The 21,166-nt window shown below is 42.9% G+C and overlaps 1 protein-coding gene and 1 long non-coding RNA gene across 14 annotated transcripts in view; one reads left to right on the forward strand and one right to left on the reverse strand.

Moving 5' to 3' along the window:
- Positions 1–21,166, forward strand: part of CHST9 (carbohydrate sulfotransferase 9) — a 284,083-nt gene that overhangs the window by 253,249 nt on the left and 9,668 nt on the right. The gene's annotated exons all lie outside the window — the stretch shown is intronic.
- On the reverse strand, positions 11,685–13,805 carry LOC139179413 (uncharacterized). The gene is made up of 3 exons (XR_011563782.1): positions 12,657–13,805; positions 12,310–12,461; positions 11,685–12,152 (listed from the first exon to the last, which is right to left on the reverse strand). It is a non-coding gene; the product is annotated as an uncharacterized lncRNA (long non-coding RNA).

A 21,166-nucleotide genomic window follows, 5' to 3' on the forward strand; every position in this document is an offset into this window, starting at 1 on the left:
TTAAAAATTATTTTTAAATTGAGGTATAATTGACATATAACATTATATTAGTTAGGTATATTATATTAGTTGGGCTTCCCTGGTAGCTCAGCTGTTAAAGAATCTGCCTGCAACACAGGAGACCCTGCCTGGCTCCATTCCTGGGTCGGGAAGATCCGCTGGAGAAGGGATAGTCTACTCAATCCAGTATCCTTGGGGTAAAATGAAGTCACTTCCTTTTTAATTATTTTTAAATTGAGGTATAATTGATATATAACATTATATTAGTTACATATATTAGTTATAATTAGTATATTAACAATATACTGATTACATACATTAGTCTGTATAGTATATACAAAACATAATTATTCTATATTTGTTTATTCTCTGAAGTGATCTCCATAGTAAGTCTAGTTCCCATCTGTCACCATCCAAAGTTACAAACCATTTTTTTTTCTTGTGATGACTTTTAAAATTTATGCTCTTCAGTTCAGTCGCTCAGTTGTGTCTGACTCTTTGTGACCCCATGGACTGCAGCACGCCAGGCTTCCCTATCCATCACCAACTCCCAGAGTTTACTCTCTTAGCAACTTTCAAACACACGGTATGATAGGATTGACTATAATCACTGTGCTGTCCATTGCAGCCCAAGACTTATTTGCTTTATAACTGGAAGTTTGTCCTTCTTCATCCACACTCCCCTTCTGATACCCAAAGAATTTGACTCTTGTAAAACATGTCTATATACTCACTTTGGCTAATCAATACAGAGTTCTTTATCAGAAAGGAATGTAAAATGGAACACTGGTGTGCGTTAATCTTGCCCCGAAATCCTTCCCCACTAGGCACTATAGATTGTGTAATTAAATTGAAATTGAAAATCAAGTCCTGTTGTTGGTTTTTTGTTTTTTATTTTTTTTCCCCATTAAGCAATCTCCAAGCTGCACACCAACGTGAGAAATCAGGACTGGAGCAGAGGGAAAGTTCTAGCCTGCTGGCTAATATCCAGCATGCATTTTTAGCCCATGGCTATTTTACCACACCTGAGCTCAGAGAACAAACAACTATTTGAGTTCTCTGGAGGGAACGCTGGATTCTTTCCTGTGTAATTCACTGGGGAAATTAGTATGCTTTTTTCAAGTAACTTGTTAACGCAGCTTGTTTACGAGAAGAGGACAAAAATGAGCAGTGAACCGCTTGGCAGAATGAGATGAATGCATGACCCATTTTTTTTTTTTCAGCTGTCCCTTTGGCAGTTCAATGATACCATGATTTTCTCTCTGAAAAATGCGCCCTGTAGAGATGAAATCTGTAGATTTCCCCATAATTTTGGTAGTCTACCATAATATGGTAGATTAAAGATAATACCTTAGAATACTACCCAGAATACCTTCCAAATCAAAGTAGCAAATGGTCAGTACCAGAATGGGAATAATAAAACCTTTTGACTTAAGATTTAAAAATTGCCTTTTTATTTAGTAGGCAATTGAAACTTGTAGTAAATAGAATACTTTCTGTTTGTGCCTTTTGGATAGTAGATCATTAGAACTTTTGGCGAATTAATACTTTTTTTTTTATTTTGCTTTGTTTCTCAGTTGTGTCAGAGTCTTTTTGACCCCATGGACTGTAGCCTCCCAGTCACCTCTATCCATAGAATTCTCCCAACAAGAATACTGGAGTGGGTTGCCATTCCCTTCTCCCAGGGATCAAACCCGACCCAGGAATCGAACCTGGGTCTCCTGCGTTGCAGGCAGATTCTTACTTCTACTGAAGTATAGTTGGTTTACAATGTCGTGTTAGTTTCAGCTGTACGACAAAGTGAATCAGCTATAGGTATACATATATCCCCTCTTTTTTAGATTGTTTTTCCATATAGGTCATTACAGAGTATTGAGTCAAGTTCCCTGTGCTACAATAGGTCCTATTACTTACCTGTTTTATACATAGCAGAGTGTATGTGGCAGTCCCAGTCTCCTAATTTACCCCTTCCCTCCCCTTACCCGCCTGACAACCATTAGTTTGTGGTCTACATCTGAGACTCGGTTTCTGCTTTTGTAAATAAGTTCACTTGTACCATTTTTTTAGATTCCACATATAAGTAATGTCATATGATGTTTGTCTTTCTCTGTTTGACTTGCTTCACTCAGTATGACAATGTCTAGCCTGTGCCCTTTGAAACCAGAGAAACAGAAAGGCTGGTTCGGTTTCCAGGTAGCCACCCCACCCCCAACCCCCCAGAAGTGGGAGGATGTATAGGCAGACAGCGATCCTCCCATAATGGTACTTCCGCCCTCGCCTCTGCTTGGGAGGTGGGTGCAGTGGGCGGTATAGTTCTGGGTGGTACTTAGAGCTGCCTGACACTCCCAGGTCAGAAAAGTGAGACATGAAGTGAGGGAACTTGCCCTTCCCAGAACCTAATGAGCTTTCCTGCGTCATCCTGTCCTTGGTGGGAACAGATCCAGACGCTGCCTAGGAGTCCCCAGCTGAGTCCAGTTTCTGCCCCACTCTCCTCCTGAAGGACCACTCAGACCCCTGTGGAAGGGTAGTCCTCAGGGAGAGGGAGCTTCTTTAGCCTCCAAGCCCAAGTGATCTTTTGGGACAGACTGCAGACCCTGGATAAAAACAAAGGCAGGGTCTTGAGTATCACTTACTTTAAAACTTTTGAATATTTAGACATATAGTGCATGGGCCTCCATTCATCCTCCCGCTCTAGGCCCCATAAATGTTATTGATATGATATCAATCAGACATCTACAACTTAAAACTCAACATGTTATTCCAATAAAAAGCCAAGATGAAACCCACTCACCTGTCATCTATAGGATAAAATCCTATCCATGGCCCTGTGATCTGCTTTGGAGAGCATGCCCCTTGCCTCCCTGGACTTACTTCCCTGTGTATAGAGCTTCTTCTCCTGTGTATAGAGCTAATGTGCATGCGTGTGTCCTAGGTTGCTTCAGTCATGTCCAACTTTTTGTGAACCCATGGACTATAACCTGCCAGGCTAACATGCCCTATTTAAAGTTGTTCCACCAATATACCCACCCTTTTCTTTGCAGGTACAACATTTACTCATATTCCAGCACCTCATACCCGTATCATCTCTTCCATGAAGCTTTCCTCATCTCAGGGCTTAGAGTAATCTTTCCTTCTTCCGTGTTCCTGTTATTTTTCTGCCCCTTTGGCATAGGTCCTTGCATTTTCTACTCTATATTCTAATTATGGATATTCCTATGTGATTTTGTAATGAAACAGTATTGCACCAAAGGAAAGAAATCATGTTTGGCTCATTTCTGTGCTCACGATTAGAACTTGAACAATTGCTGACCAATTGCTGGTTGAATGTCAATTCTTTCACTCAGTAATTTATTATCCTAGAAACCAGAGGGACTGCTGGATGCAGGCAGACTACACTGACTCTTATAAGGCAGAAACCAGGCATTGTCCTTTGCCTCCCATGTCAGGACTCTAAACCAAAAACAGAAGGCGCAGCTAAGGCTGCCCATAGTCTCTACAAATGATGGTCACACAGTCGGGGAATACAAGAATCAAAGAGCAAGGGGACCCCACCTTTATTTCCACATCCCATAACCGCCTGGAGAACACTGAACATTTGCTTGAATCAAGACTTGGCCCCTGAGATTTTTTTCTCGACTGTAAGCACGGCACCGTCATTCACTGCTGTTTCTTTTCAGTGTCGTGTGAACTTTACAACTTCTAAATTTAAAGTGGGATTACATTACCTTGCACTATTCTTATCAAAATGGCCATGCACTCAAGGAGACAACTTTGACCTACAGAGCGTCTCTCTTGGCAGGTTCAGTGCTAATGCAACAGGTAAAGATCCCATTCCCCTCATTCTCTTCTAAGATTGCCTTCTAGAATTGGAAGTTGTGCTTTTAAAAAACCATTCAATGTATGAGTCTTTTTTAAAATACCTGAAAGCAAGACTGAAATTATCCAAAAGTGGTGCACTAATGGTTAACAAAGAGGCATTTATGAAAGACATGCTGTACGAAAGGTCACAAGGCTTCACATCAGGAAGATACCCAGGTGTAAATGTCAAAGGGCTTGCACTCACCTCTTTTATTGGAAGCCGAGAAAGTTAACGCACTACGTAAGGATGTCTAGTGGAAAAAGACAATATAGTCTTTGGAACTATATTGTCAAGACAAACAGAGGGAGGAGAAGACAGCCCTCAGGTGTTTTAAAAGCATGAAAACCCATAGAAAAAATACTGATTGGAACAAGGAAAACAGTTTATTAGCGACACTGCGAGAACTATTAGCAATTCAGACATGAGATAATTCTCACTCACCTGTTCTCACTCGAGATCATTCACACTTAGATTGTTTCTGTATAATTGTGACCAAGAATTGCTCCAGTAACTTGTTTATTTGTCATAGCAAGCTTAGGATGATGAGTATTTTAATCTCCTTTCTCGACAGGTGGAAACACCCTTGAAAGATTTAGTACTTTTTCAGGTCCTGCCATGCTTAGCACTAAATGAATAATAACAATGGTTAACATAATTATTAGGCTTCCCGGGTAGTGATAGTGGTAAAAAAAAATTTGCCTGGCAATGCAGGAGATGCAAGAGATGTGGAAGTCAGGAAGATCCCCTGGAGGAAGAAATGGCAGCCCACTCCAGTATTCTTGCTTGAAGAATCCCATGGACAGAGGCACCTGGTGGGCTACAGTCCGTGGAATCACAGAGAGTTGGACACAATTGAAGACAGTGTTAGTTAGTAATATGATTACCAAGTGTTTAATGAACTTCCTATGCATAGGTATTATACACAAAATTCTCTCATTTAAACCTCACAGCAGTGACCTTGGAAGGCAGGTACAAATTCAAGGAGTCAAAATTAGTGAACTTGAGAGGCTTGCCTGAGATCAAGGATGGGAGCTGGCAATCCAACCCAACCATGTAAGCACCAGCCGCTGTTCTCTGCTGCTTTAAGTGTCTTTAGTTAAAAGCACACAGATGATGAGTGGTAGAGCTGGAGTCTGAATCTATGTGGATGGATCGCATTCTGAAATCCTTTCTTTTTGCTATTGTGCTGTCCTATTACTTGTTCTGAAAGTTCTATTAATTAGATGATTCCACGTATGACCACCCTAAGCAGTACTCCAATTTTAACACCAGTACTGAAGCAATTGGTTGTGAGATTCTAGAACACAGATATTTATGGTGTGGTAGATCTTTTTTAAAAAGCTTCTTTTTAAATGCTTTAACTATCAAGATGAGCACATACTCTGGGACTCCTGATGAGCATTAAATTACTTTTTTAATTAAGTGAAAAAATCAAATGATCTAGTCTAAGAGAAAAGTTATTTGTCACCTGAAAAGAGATTAAAGCTAAAAAAAAAGAAAGGTGTACATTGGGATAATCTGTTGCCCATTGGCAATTTTCCTCAGCGGAGCCCAGACCAAACTATCATGGACATAAAACAAGAATTAAAATAGAAGCGTGTATTCTTAACAACTATGAAATCTTCTCTTACTCTTCAGTTTTCCAGAAAAGTACTTTACTTCTGAAAACTCTTTCATAAGGTTTTCACTGCTAGTCATAATGTGTTACTGTCTATGTAATCATGTGAGAAAATATGGATTCTTAAACTGCTGGAAATGTTGCTCCTATTAAAAAGGATGAAAACAGTGAGTTTACCATCTAGTGTAAATGAATCTTACCACCTAAGTTGCTATCACTAAGCAGTCCAGGGAAACTGATTCCACAAGGGATTTCTAGTCAATCTGTTTCTCCTGTTTTTCCTCCTCTGTTTTGAGTTTTCTAATCATACCCCCTCCTATTTGTTAGCACCTGAAGATGGGGGCTTCCCAGATGACTCACTGGGTAAAGAATCTGCCTGCAATGTCAGAGACACAGGACACTCGAGTTCAATCCCTGGGTAGGGAAGATCCCCTGGAGGAGGTCATGCCAACCCACTCCAGTATTCTTGCCTGGGGAATCCCATGGATGAGGAGCCTGGCAGGCTACAGTCCATGGGGTCACAAAGAGTTGGACACAACTAAAGCGACTGAGCATGCACACACATACCTGAAGATGAGTTTTACTGGGTAACTGCAGTTTTTCAGCTCAGCAGATGTTATGAGCCAAATGGTCTGCACCATCATTTGGGATTTTCCTCAACACATAGCAACTAACCTCCGTAACCACGTTCTACAAGTCAGGAGCAGGTAGTGGAGACCCATCAACATTCAGAAACTCAAAACACCTCCTCCCTGCAGAAAGTCTCTTACTTCTTGGGTTAAAACTAGGATCAGATGGGCCAAAGAGTCTATCTGTCATCATGTTTGAGTATACATTCTCATATACAACATTTTTTAAATCTACCTTTAAACTATGTTATCCATATTATTCTTTCTTCTCATGATAAACCACTGAATGAAGGACTCAAGTGAAAACTTGATATATTCTGAAATTGTGTGAAAGAGGCACTTAAGTAGTCATCATTTTGAATAAAATGTTTGTGTACATAAAGATGTATTTTAAGAAATAAATAGTGATCAAGGAATCAGAAATTTTCTATAATGTATATAGATTAAAGATAATGTTTATAGATGGCTTAAGTTGAGCTCTGTTCTCTATAATGATGCTAAAATGGCTGTTTCCTTTGTATTTACAAATTACGATCCTTTTTTGTCTTTATCAGTTTGAACTTCACTATTTACAACATTTGACCACAATAAATATTTCTATAAGCCCAGAAAGAAAAAAATAATTAGTAGTGTCATTAATACAATGCAAATTCTGTAGAATCCATGTTATATAAATGGTTTTGGCCCCTCACGGCAGATCCCATGGGCAACTCTGATATTGTTTATAGACTTTTATGGGTCTCTGTATTTTGCTGAGGAGATAGTCCTCATCAGAACCTCAGGAGTGAAAGAAAGTATCTGAGATAGTTTTTCTACCTATAACTAGAGCACGTGATCAAAACTATCTCTTTGATAATGCATAAATTAAAACTAATTCTATTGAAACTTTCTTTTGTAAAGTAGCACTTACCAAAGAACAAGTTTCCAGGAAAGAAAAGATGCACAGACAATTGGTGAAAATTCAGAGTACCAGTAAGGATCCCAGTGAAAGCTGCTACCTTGCTTTATTTCCCTTAATATGGAAAAAGTTATTATCCACAGAAGTCTTATGTTATATTCTGTGGTTGATCATCAAAACAAGGATGGAATAAACAAGATTCTTCACTATTTCATCACTGGTATGAGCCTTGCTCAAAATGTATTAAAAGGAAATATATCCTTCATACTATTACTGGATAATTCAATTAGGCCAATGTTCTGTGTATGTGGAATAATGAAATTTACTATGTTGACTAATTAGCCAATCAGATTTCTCTCATTTGCTAAGGCAATGGATTGTCTAAAATGTGACCATAAACAAAATAGATTTTATTAGGCATAATCTGCTTTGTAAACAAATGAAATTAATTCTTTGCCTGACCGAAAGCTTTGAAAATGAAAGACCAAAATTGAACACATGCTTCCAATCTTGGTTCTGTTACTGAGATGACACTTTATATAAAAGTTACTATTTAATTCCCCTCAAGTATTTCATACTTGAGACTAAATGACTCTTAGAAATATGTTCATCAACAGATGGGAGCCACTTATGGCCTCATAAACTCCGAAGCAAGTGAAATTATCTCAGCAAAATGGAAAGATTACAAGAAAGCTTCATCTGCTGATCTCCGAGATGATTCATGTGTTGCATATTGGCTCAATGGTGCAATGAATATTGACAGATAATCACCCCTGTTCATACGAGAGAAATCCTGAAGAAACGAATGCTTGTGATGTGTGTTTTTCATCAATCAGTAAGCAGTTTCCACACATACCCTGCATTTAGAGCAGTGCTAAATATGATGGAGGATATAGAGGGAAGGATCAGCAGAGAGCCTGTTCTAAAGGGAACTTATGCCTTGAAAGAGAAGATGAACACACCATCAATGCTGCACAGAGAGTGTGTTATTACTCCCTTGCTTATTAACTACACAAAGCAGGCAGCGTGAGAGTTTGGTGAAGTCAACAAGCCATGAAAAGTGGCCAGGGAAGGATCAGGGAGAACCTTGAAAACCAAAGTTTCTCAGGTTTGATTCAGCAGGAAATATAATGTGGTGACACTGAAAATTTTGGAGTTGAGAAAATTAGGAAAATCAATATAGGATTTTGAAACTATATCCTGTATTTTCCTTCTGACTCCATCAGCTCTGAGCAGCTACCAACCTTTCTCCAAGCTACTCTGCTTCCACTCTGCAGCCCCCAGTCCATTCTCCACTTGGCCAGCAGACTGAGCTTCATGCACTGTCCATCACATCATGTTATCCTCCTATCTAAAACTTCCAATGGCTCATAGTACACCTCTGATAAAATCCTACTTCCTTTCCATGACCTAAATCCTAAATTCTCCTTGACCTGGTGTTCCTATGGCATGTGATCCTGCCTTCCTCTTTGATTTTTATCTTGTGTTCTTAAGCCCTTAATTTAAAATATATTTATTTATTTATTTATTTGTTTCTGAGCTGGGTCTTCGTTGCTGTGCAGGCTTATCTCCAGTTGTGGCAAGGGGGCTACGCTCTAATTACAGTGTGAGGGCTTCTCATCCCCGTGGCTCCTCTTGTTGCAGGAGCACAGGCTCTAGGGGGTCAGGCTTCAGTAGTGGCAGCTCCTGGGCTCTACAGTACAAGCTCAATAGCTGTGGCACGTGCGCTCAGTTGCTCCTCAGCATGTGGGATCTTCCGGGACCGGGGATCGAACCCGGGTCTCCTGCATTGGTGGAGCGGGTTCTTTCCCACTGAGCCACCAGGGAAACCTGGGCCCTTCTCACTTACACAACAACACGCTGGCCTGCCCTCTGTCCCTTTGCCTAACCAGGCTCGTTCCTATTTGGAGGACCTTTGCCCTCACTGACCCTGCCTGCAGTGCTCGGCTCCCAGATCTGGGGTTTCTTCTTGTCATTCAGATCCCACCTCGAGCAGCTTCTCCACAAATAGATCCAGACCCTAGAGCCCTAGTTCATGGAGTCTCTCCACTCTACTGCCTCCCATGCTCTACCACAATCTCTGTTTCAGTGTTTATTTTACATCACGCATATCATCATCAAAACTTTTGCTCATTTATCTGTTCATTATCTGCCTTCACTCACAAGAATATAAGTATCCTAAGAACAGGACCCTTGTCAGAGTTGTCTGGTCCTCTGTCCCCAGTGCCATTAAACAGGGCACATATTAAATGATTATAATAAGTATTCATCAAATGAATGCATCACTTAATTCTGCCAGCAGGCTATGCCGATAGTCTGGGTGTGAAAAAAAAAATATATGGCCAAGGTAAAGAATTTGCCTTCCAGTGCAAGAGACACAGGAGACACAGGTTTGATTCTTGGGTCAGAAGGATCCCTTGGAGGAGGAAATGGCAACCCACTCCAGTATTCTTGCCTGGGAAATCCCATGGACAGAGGAGCCTGGTGGGCCACAGTCCATGAGGTTGCAAGAGTCATACACAACTGAGCACACACACACAGGTGATACACTGATAGTGGGATGAACAGTTTAGAGAAAAAATGAAGAGTTTGATGTCTGGGAGTGGGAAGCAAATTAACAACCTGAGACAGGGATTCATGCAAGGTCCCCAGGGTTACTGCAGGAAGACAATTCGTGGTTAAAAATCACATTTAATGAGTATATACCACACGCCAGATCACTTCTCAGCCTTTTGTCTAATATGTACATGGCAAGCATTGTGTATTTGTCCCATTTATTTTTCATGACTCCATAAAATCAGCGTCATTATCTCTCTTACTCTGGGGAGGCTGAGTCAACTATCCCGGGTTGATTGGTTAGCTGTCCTACTCCAGTGAGGGAGATTGATTTGGTAGAAAGTACTGGTTTAAGGTCAACTGAAAGTTACCAGTAAAGCATGAAAAGGATAAAAATTTACTAAGTCTGGTCTCCGTCCCATTTCACAAGTTGTCTGGCTGAAGGGGTGTGAAATGTGTGTCTCACAACCTACCTTGGCTCTCAGGGGTTTTGTGCAAAGTGCTCTGGGGCCCTGTGGGCCTCCATGGTTATCTTCCTCATTCTGTAACCACGCGGGGCTGGGAGCTGGAAATACCTTAAAGAAGACATCCAACAGGAAAGTAATTGGATGTAGGTAAGAGAGGAGATTAGTAGAGCAGAATGATAGCAGTTACCTTGCAGACCACTGCCTGGAGGGCGATAGGACCCCCAGGAAATAACCAAAATGCAATACACAAAACTCTTACGGTTTCTGTCTTTGGGGCCAACCATCTGATAAATTACCAACTTAGAACATGGAAACTAGACTTTACTGAAAATGAGTTCTATGCTGGGGTCCGGAGTAGAGACGATCCTGCTAATGGGTCTGGGGAGGTAGAAGATGCTGCAGCTCAACACTCAGGCATCCCTTTACTCGTGGCAAGAAGTGGACATTTATCCCCAACATATAAATCCTAATGGAGACGGCATCATAGAGCCAGTGTCTCAATAAAAACCATGGGGACCAGGTTCACTTGTCACTGGGAGTCTACCAGGAATTGAAAGATACCTTCTGTTTTCCTCCTTTCATCCCTGATCCAGGCACACAGCTCAGCAGTGCCCATGATGAGTTTTCCCAGACTTACAGTTTTCCCAGACTTACAGTCGCTGAAATGCTGTAGTAATATAAAATAAGTTTTCTTAACAAGGCCACCAGGGATGGAGTGAAGACATAACCCCTCCAAAACCACCAAGCTTGGATAGGTGTGTCTAACAGGAGTGTAGAAGCAGAAAAGGAAATAAAGATGCTGTGAAGATAAGAAGCTTCGTTCTGAGACATAAAAGCTAAGCAGATGATCAATATCTCTGTGTGCTTTATGCAGCATAAAAGGAAACCCAAAGTCCAGGCAGCATCATGGTTACATCGTGATATTCTAGAAGCAAGAGCCCAGGACCCGCTCAACCAAGCTAATTATTTGGGACTGTCCAGTAGAGCATCAGTTCTTGGTACCCAACTTATCTAATTCAAATTGGAGAAGAGAAGCAATCAAAGGCTTGGCGATGTCCACTGTTCAGTCTATTTGAAGCTGACATAGATACATCTAGCCACCTCAGGGTAGCTCAGTACAAAAGATAATATTCAGTTGAATCTCAGAGCAAGGAAATTCCATCATCTTCTAAATAAAGACGTGGTGGCACTGAGAGCCTTGTGGGGTAAACATGTGCTGTATGATGACAAACGGAAGAGTCAGACAAGCCTGGATCTTAACCTTAGCTCTAGGAGTTGCCAGCTGTAAGATACTGAGTAAGTCTCATGGGAATGTGAGCATAACCACCTGACAGAGTTGGGGGAGGATACACTTGTTTGAGCAGCACGTGACACAGGTGAAGCCCTCTGACAATATTCATCCCCAAACCACCCTCCCCACCCATCCTTTCCCTTGGTCTAGCAGGTACAGTGTAGCTAAAGGAGACTGGAGCTCTCACAGTCTCCCTGCCACTTGGTATAAATATATCAAATATATAGATATATCGTGCTCCCTTGCTCAAGAGGGAGCATGGTCTGGACCTAGGAATCTCAATATATGAGTCTCAGGTAATGCAAGGGAGTCTTCTCCTGGGTCTGATAACTGGTCCAGAAGTGCCCGCCTTTTCTGTGGGTTTCACAAGTGAGTGATGCTCATCCATCCACTTTCATCCTGTTACAGTATTGGCTATAGTCTAGTTGTTAGTGGCTACAGTTATGGGAGGGCCCAAGAAAATCCCCAGTGTGAAGCCTGAGACCTCCTTCCTCCTGCCCTGAGCAGTATTCTCTGGCATGGGGAATAATGGAGTTAATAGACTGTGATGTTGTTTCTGAACAAGGTATGTCAACACGTGTTTATTCCTTCCAAGAAACAGATTATAGAATCATAGCAAGGGGAGGGGGGCAAGGATGCAGTGTCTGAAGGACCTTTAGAGAATTATGCTCGCCTGTTTGCTTGATGAGAGCGGTGTCTCTGTAAGTAGGTTAGGCAGAATCCTGTCCATCAGCGTCTCCATATAAGAGGAGTGTGGTTGGACGTCATCACCAGCCCTGCTGGTGTCACTGCTATTTGCCAGTGGACATTGCTGTCCCAGGGGCTCAAGTGGCTCTGTAGTGGGTGGAGAAGAAACAGTTCCCCAGGTAAATGCTGCTTCCCTGGTCTGGGGCTCTGCCTAAAGAAAGGAACAGGAAGGGTTGGACTGTCCCCAGTTCCTCCTTCCCCACCTCTTCACTCCCCACGGCTCCGTTCGAACAGTTGCAGTTACCAAGGCTGGGCTGTAGGGGGCAGGCGCCCCTCCGTGATCCTCGCAGTCCAGCAGGAGCTCATTCTGTACCAGCTCTGGAGGATGAAGTATTTCCGACTGAAAGCCCCCAGCCTCAGACTAAATGATCCGGACCAGTGCCGCTCATACCTGGCCTTGAGAAGAAAGGGAGACCAAAGGAGTTGTCTATGGCCATTGATACGTCGTAGCGGCCATTTCAATGACATCTTGAATCAAATTGTCATACTCAGGAGAAACTACGTCTTTTGGAAACTTCCAAAAAAGCTTCAAATATTATCATTAATGAAATAATATTCTTAAAATGAAGGTGATAAAGTTTATCTTAATACCTGAAGAGATCAGGGCTTCCCCGGTGGCACAGTGGTAAAGAACACTGCTTCCAATGCAAGCGACTCAGGTTCCATCCCTGAGTCAGGAAGATCTCCTAGAGGAGGAAATGGCAACCCACTCCAGTATTCTTGCCTGGAGACTTCCATGGACAGAGGAGCCTGGAGGGATACACTCCTTGAGGTTGTGAAGAATCGGAGGCGACCGAGCATGCGCATAAGCACAACGCGTGGAGAGAGAAGACCATCCATACCACCGTCCACTGAAACAGATCGATCATCACTTTGTTTTGTCCGTGATTTGTTCACTCTGACCCCCTCCTTAGGTAACCCACTCTATTCTCTTGTTTCTCTGTCCTGCTTTGCTGTGAGTTTATGGCTTACAGTCTTCCTTTGCATTCTTTCTCAGCCTGAAATCCTGAAAAGAAATCCCTCTTGGCACACCCCCAGATTCCCCCGGGCAAGATCCAGTGCCCCAGGCCACCCTCTAACACAGGGCCCTATTAGCCCACGGTACCACCAAAGTGTGGGTCGCCCACTCTGGACTGAGAGGGTTGGAGCGGGCTTTGAAGAGGCATCCCTGAGTAAAGCTGAGTTGTCAAATATTGCCGGCGACTCAGCCAGAGGGGCGTGTGTGTCACTCAAAGATGCTGACACGGACAAATCTGATCTGGGTCTGGCAGATGCTTAGCCAAATAGGACAAATGGAATGTGTCCTGCCAGAGTCACTGCTGCCGTCACAGTCGGCGTGGCTGTTGCCAGGGCTCACGTAGCTTCGGGCTACTAGGCAGCGGATGGCGAGGAAACAGGGCCTTGACTGCTTCCTGGGACAGGGCTCTTACCTGTGCTAAAGCCCTGTGTGCCTTAAACAGGTTCAGTGAAGAGGCTCCGTTTCTTCAGTTGAAAAGCGGAAGTGGAAGATTCTCATGGCAGTAGGGGGTGGTGTGTGCAATGGGTCTGCACATAGCAGGCACTTAGTAAACAGCAGACACTGTGATCATCTGCCCCTCTATCTAGGAAATACTTTCAAAGCCCATACATTCAGCTAGCACCTCCACCAGCCAACACTTCCCGAATCTGTACACCCAGCTTTGGAGTCCCGATACTGACAGATTTCCCAAGGCACCTCCAACTCCAGAGGCCTGAACTTGAAGATAGTTAAAGTACCCACCACACCCACACCCCAGCCTCCCATAACCCTCTGCTTCTGTGTCCTCTCTCTGGGAGATGGGAATCCATTCTCTCTACTTCCTTTACCGCCACTCTCCCAGTCTGATCAGTTTCCTAAATTGGCCCCAAATAATTCCTTCTTCTTCATTTTGACCCCATTGTTTGAGTTCTCCTAAGAATTCCTGATGGACAGTCTCAGTTGTCTTCTAGACGATCCCCTTTCTCCAGGCATGCCTTCTTGCCGCTGCTGTTTACAGAATACTCATTCTAAGTCCCTGCCTTCAAAAATCCCTGTCACCTACATGGCAAAGTCTAGATTCTATATGGGCCCAAGGCCTTCCTGGGATGACTCCAACCCGCTTGCCTCTCCTATCTGAATCTGGTCCCCCAAGAGTCCCCCTGATGGTACCTTCCCATCCTGGCTGGTCCACCTGTCAGCTTCCCAGTCATCCTCCTAGACTCTCAGGCATCCACCTCCTCTGTGAGATTTGCCCCACAAAACAGCTCTTGAGAAAAATTAAGTACTATTTTCTTTGTTCCCAAATACCCTATGCATCCTTTCATTATGGCAATTGTCACAACTTTTTCACAAGCTGCTTTTTTTAATCAACCCAGTTAAACTTTGGCTTCCTCACAGGACTATAAATTTTATCTCCTTCATCCATTTCTACAATGCCAAGAACAACATACAGCAGAAGTTCAATGTGTATCAAATGAATGCTCAAAATCCTTGAGCACATAGTTTCCATCAGCCTCACAATAGCAGATAAAGTATTGCAGAACTGAAACTCATGACAGCATAAAGCCAATGTAAGTTAGTTGCCTGAAAAACGGAAAGTACAGGAATGATATTGCTTTTGCTTCCATTGAATCAAAACATATGTTTATGCAAAATACTATTCCAGATACTTATGGCAATAATACAGATTTATAAGAATGTACTCTGTATAATTTTATGTGGAAGCCTGGATGAGAGGGGAGTTTGGGGGAGAAGGGATACATGTATATGTATGGCTGAGTTGCTCTGCTGAGCACCGGGAACTATCACAGCATTGTTAATCAACTATACTCCAATATAAAATAAGTTTTAAAAAGACAAAGTAAGGCAAAAGTAGTTCCTATGGCTGATTCACGTTGTGATATGGCAGAAACCAACACAATATTGTAAAGCAATTATCCTCCAATTAAAAATAAATTTTTAAAAAAGCAGTTCAATCACATAATAGAATGTCCATATATTCAGGAAAGTGACTTAGAGAATGTAATATGAAAAATCTAAAATAAAAATGCACTAGTGGGAATGGGTGCAAACAGAAAGGAGAGAAAAAAAAATTAGACTGTACTCTGACCTTTAATAAACTTAAATAAATTGGAAAGCTAGTCACCTAAATAACCAACTATAACAACCAACGGCTGCTGGTGCTGCTGCTAAGTCACTTCAGTCGTGTCCGACTCTGTGCGACCCCATAGATAGCAGCCACCAGGCTCCCCCGTCCCTGGGATTCTCCAGGCAAGAAACAAAAAGTGCTAAACAGAGGACCCGACTCGCAGACTGAGCAGACTTATCTTAGTACCCTGCACTCACATTTCTGCTCTCCCAGCCTCCAACAGCTTCCTGCTGGAGCCTTTGCCACTGTGGCAATATATTAATTAAGTGTGTAATTATCTGATTTTTTTTCCTATAAGGATATCAGCTCCACAGTGTCAAGGACCACATTTGTCTTCTCCACCACTGCATCACTGTCATCTAGCACAGTGCCTGATGTATAGTAGGGGTTCCATGACTTTGAGAGGGAAAGAGGAAGAGCAATTAATTTAAATGTTGGAGATCAGAGAAGACTTCATAGAGGTACAGTAGACCTTAAAAATTAAGGAGAGTGAGGCTTTCACATTTACTGCAGAGTTCACGTATATTCCACAATTTTTGTTCCACTTCTTTTAATACTCTTTTTTTCATCTGTGGTTACATGTCTTTCAGCTAATTTTACAGTAATATCCACTCTTTAAAGGCACACTTGGAAAACCCTAGCTTTATGTCAGAGTTTACAATTTAGCTGTGTCTGAAAAGAGTTTCTCCAGTGAGACGATCAAATCTCAGTGTAGGCTGGAATAAAGTTATTTTCCTTACAGGTGGTACAGACTAAGTGCTGAAGTTGTTTCAAAGAGAGTGGAATCCCTCTCTAGAGACCTGGGTGGTTTTAATGAGGAAAGTGGGACTTTCAGCTTAGGAGATTCAGAAAGTCCCAATAAAGGGGGAGAGCATGGATAGGGGATGCTGAGAGACTGCTAGAAACAAGTAAAGGACAGAACACATCAGGAAAGGAGCAGACCACTAAGTGAGCAGAGATCCAGTGGTGACAGGCTGCCAATGCCAACCAAGGAAATAAGACTTTTATTTATATGTTGGTGTGTGCTCAGTCCCTCAGTCATGTATGATTCTTTTGCAACCCCATGGACTGTAGCCCACCAGGCTCCTCTGTCCATGAGATTTCCCAAACAAGAATACTAGAGTGGGTTGCCATTTCCTACCCCATATCTGTAGTTGAACCAGTTCCAGATTTTAAGGGATGAAAAATAAAATATTTTAAGAAGACTAATTTGGCAGTAATTTTCAGGAAAACCAATTAGGAGGCTACTAAAGAATATCTCCAATTAAGAAATAATAAGTACAAAAGAAAAGTTTTTTTGAAATACGTTATGAGATGTAAATTAACCAATTTACTTTCTGATTGTCAAAGCATCTCTCAGATTCTGTCAGTGGGGACCAGAATGTACTAGAACCATTTCAGAAATAGAAGATAGTGCAGGAGGAGCTAATTTGGGGAGGAACAGGATAAGTTTGACTTTATATGCATTTGCTTTAGGGACAGTCTGAACCAAGTGCCCTGAAGGAAAATGGGAATGTAAGTTTCCTCTTATTATTACTGTTACTGTTGTTATTATCACCATCATGATGGAAATTCATTGGTTTAAGCCTCCAATTTAAAATTCCATTAACCTTGGGACTTCCTCGTGGTCCAGTGGTTAAGAATCCACCTTCCAATGCAGGGTACTCAGGTTCAGTCTCTGGTTGGGCAATTCGAATTCCAATTGCTGCAGGGAAACTAAGCCTGCAAACCACAGTGAAGACCCAGCACAGCCAAAAAAAAAAAAAAAAAAATACTATTAACCTTTCTGTTAGTGGTCCAAACCCCTCAGTCTTTGCTGTGATTTAAAGGCAAGTAGAGTGAGGCAGGGCAGGGGTGGGAGGGGAGAGGAGGGATGTCACAAGATCCTAGTAATTGTTTTTATAAAGGTGAGTGATAGTGAAATGAGGCGTTGCTGGGAGAGGGTCTCATGTCCATTCACCCAGAAGCCTCATGGGGTGCCTGGAGTGAAGCCTTTGTTCATACCTTGATTTGATCAGAGCTAAGGAAACAGATTGATACTCAGTAAACCAGTAGGAGACTGAAGTCAATATGAGCACTGAAATTTTCCTTTGTGCAGTCATCTCCCCAGCCATACTGGTGATTGGAAAGTGTCTGGAGAAATACGGACCTCCAGCAAAGGGAAGTGGGTATCTGTGAAGGGTATTTCAACTGGTCCATGTTAGGGCCGACATGACACCTTGCCTACAGTAAAGCATTTACCTCTGCTTACTGAAATACTCGCATTTGGCATATTTGGGAATCTCTCTCCTGAATGGTATGAGATGAACTCTTTTTTTTTTCCTCACCTTCCACTGCTATGGTCCAGTACAGTGCACCCCAACTGCCATTATTGCTTGTGTTGGGCTTCTCAGGTGGCAGTACTGGTAAAGAACCAGTAGTCTTCTGAAGACTGTAAGAGACAAGGGTTCGATCCCTAGGTTGGAAAGATCCCCTGGAGGAGGGCGTGGCAACCCACTCTAGTATGCTTGCCTGGAGAATCCCATGGAGATAGGAGACTGGCAGGCTATGATCCATAGAGTCACACAGAGTTGGAAATGACTGAAGCGACTTAGCAGGAAAGCACACCTGTATGTAGAGTAAATTAGAATCAAGAGCCTCCTCCCCAGATTCTGTTTCAGGGCGTCACAGTGAGGCCTGGGAGTCCAGATGGCTGGCCGGCCGCCAGGAGTTCCCAGGCAGTACTGAATGACTTTGAACCAATCTGATCTGGCAGGCCGGTAAGGGTCCCACCTCCACACCTACTTTAGCATGAGCAGCTCTCCTTGTGCCTCTTTTATTTGTTTTCTCTTCTGCCAAAGATTTGTTTGAATACAGATTTTCGGCCCCTTAACAAGAATCAGTCAATTATTTATCTAAGTTAACCTTGATCTTCTGATTAGCTCTGGTTTTCTTCAACAAGGTCAAAAAATGACTCCTTAGAAGCCCATTGTTAAATTATAATCACATTTACTCATTCAATAATTATTTATTGGTCATCTATGCAACAGGTAACATGCTAGATACCAGTGATCCAACAAAGAACAAGAAAGATGAGACTTCTGCAGTCATATTCTAGGGCAAGAGAGATGGATGGGGTGGAAATAGCATAGGAGTAAGTAAAATCATTTCATATCATGATAAGTAGTATGAGAAAAATAAGTAGGGTTCAGTGAGAGAAAATCTCAGAGAGGAACACAAATTAAACAAGGCTTACAAGGAACACCTCCCTACAGAGATGACTTCTGAGAGTCACCAGGCGTGCTGGCTGCTAAGAGCTTGAGTAAGATAGTGACAAGTGGTCATAGAATTGCAAAACTGGAAGCCCTGATGAACTAACTGGATGGTTAGATGCCAGGGGTCAGAGACGTGATGGAGGTGGTGCAGACTCTGGCAATAGCAAGGTCCATGTAAAGTGGAGACGCTTCTGTGAAAGGCGAGATGGTCAAGGAGCAGAGAGTTTATTGGGTGTCGGAGTCACTACACATGATGACAAAGTGGGGATGAAGAAGCAGAGTCTGAGCCTGGAGCTGAAGTCTTCAGTGCACGAAGTGGAAAGGTCAGTGGAAAAAGCAGGTGACCAGATAGGGAGAGGAAAAGGGGGTGGAGCAGGACCCAGGTGCTTCCCAGAAGCAGGAGGGCAGGCTGGGGGAGTGTCCTGGAAGCTACAAGAAAGGACAAGCAAACAGCTCCCCATCTTCTGGCCTGAGAGACAAGTGGCATAAATAAGTGAAGTTTCATCTACTTGAAAAAGTGCAAGAGTCATCAGAAAAAGTCATGGAAAGCAAACATTCCAGAAGTCCCTGAAGAATAAAGGGAAATCTGATGACCACAAGCAGAAGGTCCAGAGGGCGATCAGAGGGCTGATTTCATTTTTGTTTTTGTTAATGGGGCAGGGAGAGAATTAATTGGGCCATCTGTAGACACACAAATTACAGCCTGGATAATAATGGACAACTGGGGAGCCTTGAAATTCACTAGGTCACTGGGATGAAATACTATTACAACAATGATGAATAGTAAAACAATAATAAGAGCGATTATTGCTTATCGTTGGAGTTGAAGCAGTAGTAGCAGAAATGTAGCGGCAGTTTGATCTCAGGGCTATGCTCAGTACTTCCCGTGCCACTGTGAATGACCCTGTGATCTTTCAGACTGTTACCAAAAGTGGGGACTGACTGCTCGATACTCAAATGCCATTAAAGAGGCCAGGCTGATGGAAAGGAAAGTTTGCTTTATTTTGGATGCTGGGAACAGGGACTGGGGGGTGGGCAGGTGTCTGTCCAAAGGTCGACCGCCCCCCTCCAAGACAATCAGGTGGCAAGAACTTTTATAGATGGGGGGAATATATGCAGAAACAGCATAGTCAGCTTTGACAGTCATCTTGAAACTGGTCATCAATGGTCTGACTAGCGTCATCTTGACTGTTTTAGGTACAGTTAATCTTCAGTTCCAGGGTCAGGTTGTTTCCAATTCCTTGAGGCCAGTTCTCAGAATTGTGGCAGCTTACATCATGGCTGCAGTCTGGTCATCATGTGGTTGACTTCTTCACTTCAGTGAAACCCTACTGAAACTGGGGGTTTCAGTATCTATAAGACAGCTCACAGGTTATGGCTCAGAATATTATCTGTAGCCCTTGAAAGTGAAAGTCGCTCAGTCGTGTCCAACTCTTTGCAACCCCAAGGACTGTACAGTCCATGGAATCCTCCAGGCCAGAATACTGGAGTGGGTAGCCTTTCCCTTCTCCAGGGCATCTTCCCAACCCAAGGATCAAACCCAGGTCTCCCGCATTGCAGGCGGATTCTTTACTAGCTGAGCCACAAGGGAAACCCAAGAATACTGGAGTGGGTACCCTATCCCTTCTCCAGCAGATCTTCCTGACCCAGGAATCGAACCAGGGTCTCCTGCATTGCAGAAGGATTCTTTACCAATTGTGCTATCAGGGAAGCCCAAACAATACTTTTAGTTCCCATATCAGGGGTCGAACCCAGGCTGCCTGGGTAGCCCTTGAGGAGGATCTAAAAGTCCTTGGCTTTGCTTACTGACTAAACTATTATTGCTTGGTCACCTTTGACTGTTTTCTTTTCCTTCTTCATGTTCTTACTTCCCTGATTAAACTTACTTGTTGGCAAAAATTTTTTCCACAGACAAAAGGCCAGCAGAGGACATGGGAGGCAAGGACCATGGGGTCGTGCTCCATTTCAAAACCTCAAGTCAACTTTTATGTTATAGTGAAAACTTTGTGGACTACAAGTTGTTGATCAGGGTAAAGAGGGACTCAAAGCTTTCAGGTCACCCTGGCAGTCTCTGAGAAGATGGCAGACAAATGCTTTTAGAGTTGAAACTCCACATAGTTGGCTCAGTGGTGTGGTGGGTCTTGGCAACTGTTTTATGGAGTTCCATAAGTTGGTGTATGGTGGTCAGGGCTTACTCAGTCAACCTTCTTCCACCAGAAAGAAGCATATCTCCTTGAAGCTCAGCCAATGGAAGGACTGTGATGCCTGGAGGTGGCTCCCATATACAGTGCTTCATTCCTCTGCTCTTTTGCTCCATTTGCTGGAAAATTCCTAATAATCCTTGAAGACCTAATCTGCCAAGTCATACATTTCCTTCCTCCATGTAACAAATAATTACTAGAGACTATAGACTGTTCTTGACCCTGAGAACAAAATGCTAAATCCATCTATATCAGTAGCTGTCTCCCTCTAGGTATATATACACAAGTCTGCTAGGAAACTTTCCCCGCCACTCCCTCCTCCCCCTAGGCTGGTAGTCCCATGCTTCAGTCCCCCAACACATCATTTTTTTCATTCATCTTTCTAATACCCTGCTGACAACCCCACGTGTATAGCTTCAGTTCAGTCTCCTCAGCCATCCTTTTCTAGTCCAAGTGAGATCATGTTACTTCTTTGCTCAGAACTCTCCAAAGCCTCTGTA

Source organism: Bos indicus, chromosome 24 (assembly GCF_029378745.1).
Source record: "Bos indicus isolate NIAB-ARS_2022 breed Sahiwal x Tharparkar chromosome 24, NIAB-ARS_B.indTharparkar_mat_pri_1.0, whole genome shotgun sequence".
Lineage (NCBI taxonomy): Eukaryota > Metazoa > Chordata > Mammalia > Artiodactyla > Bovidae > Bos > Bos indicus.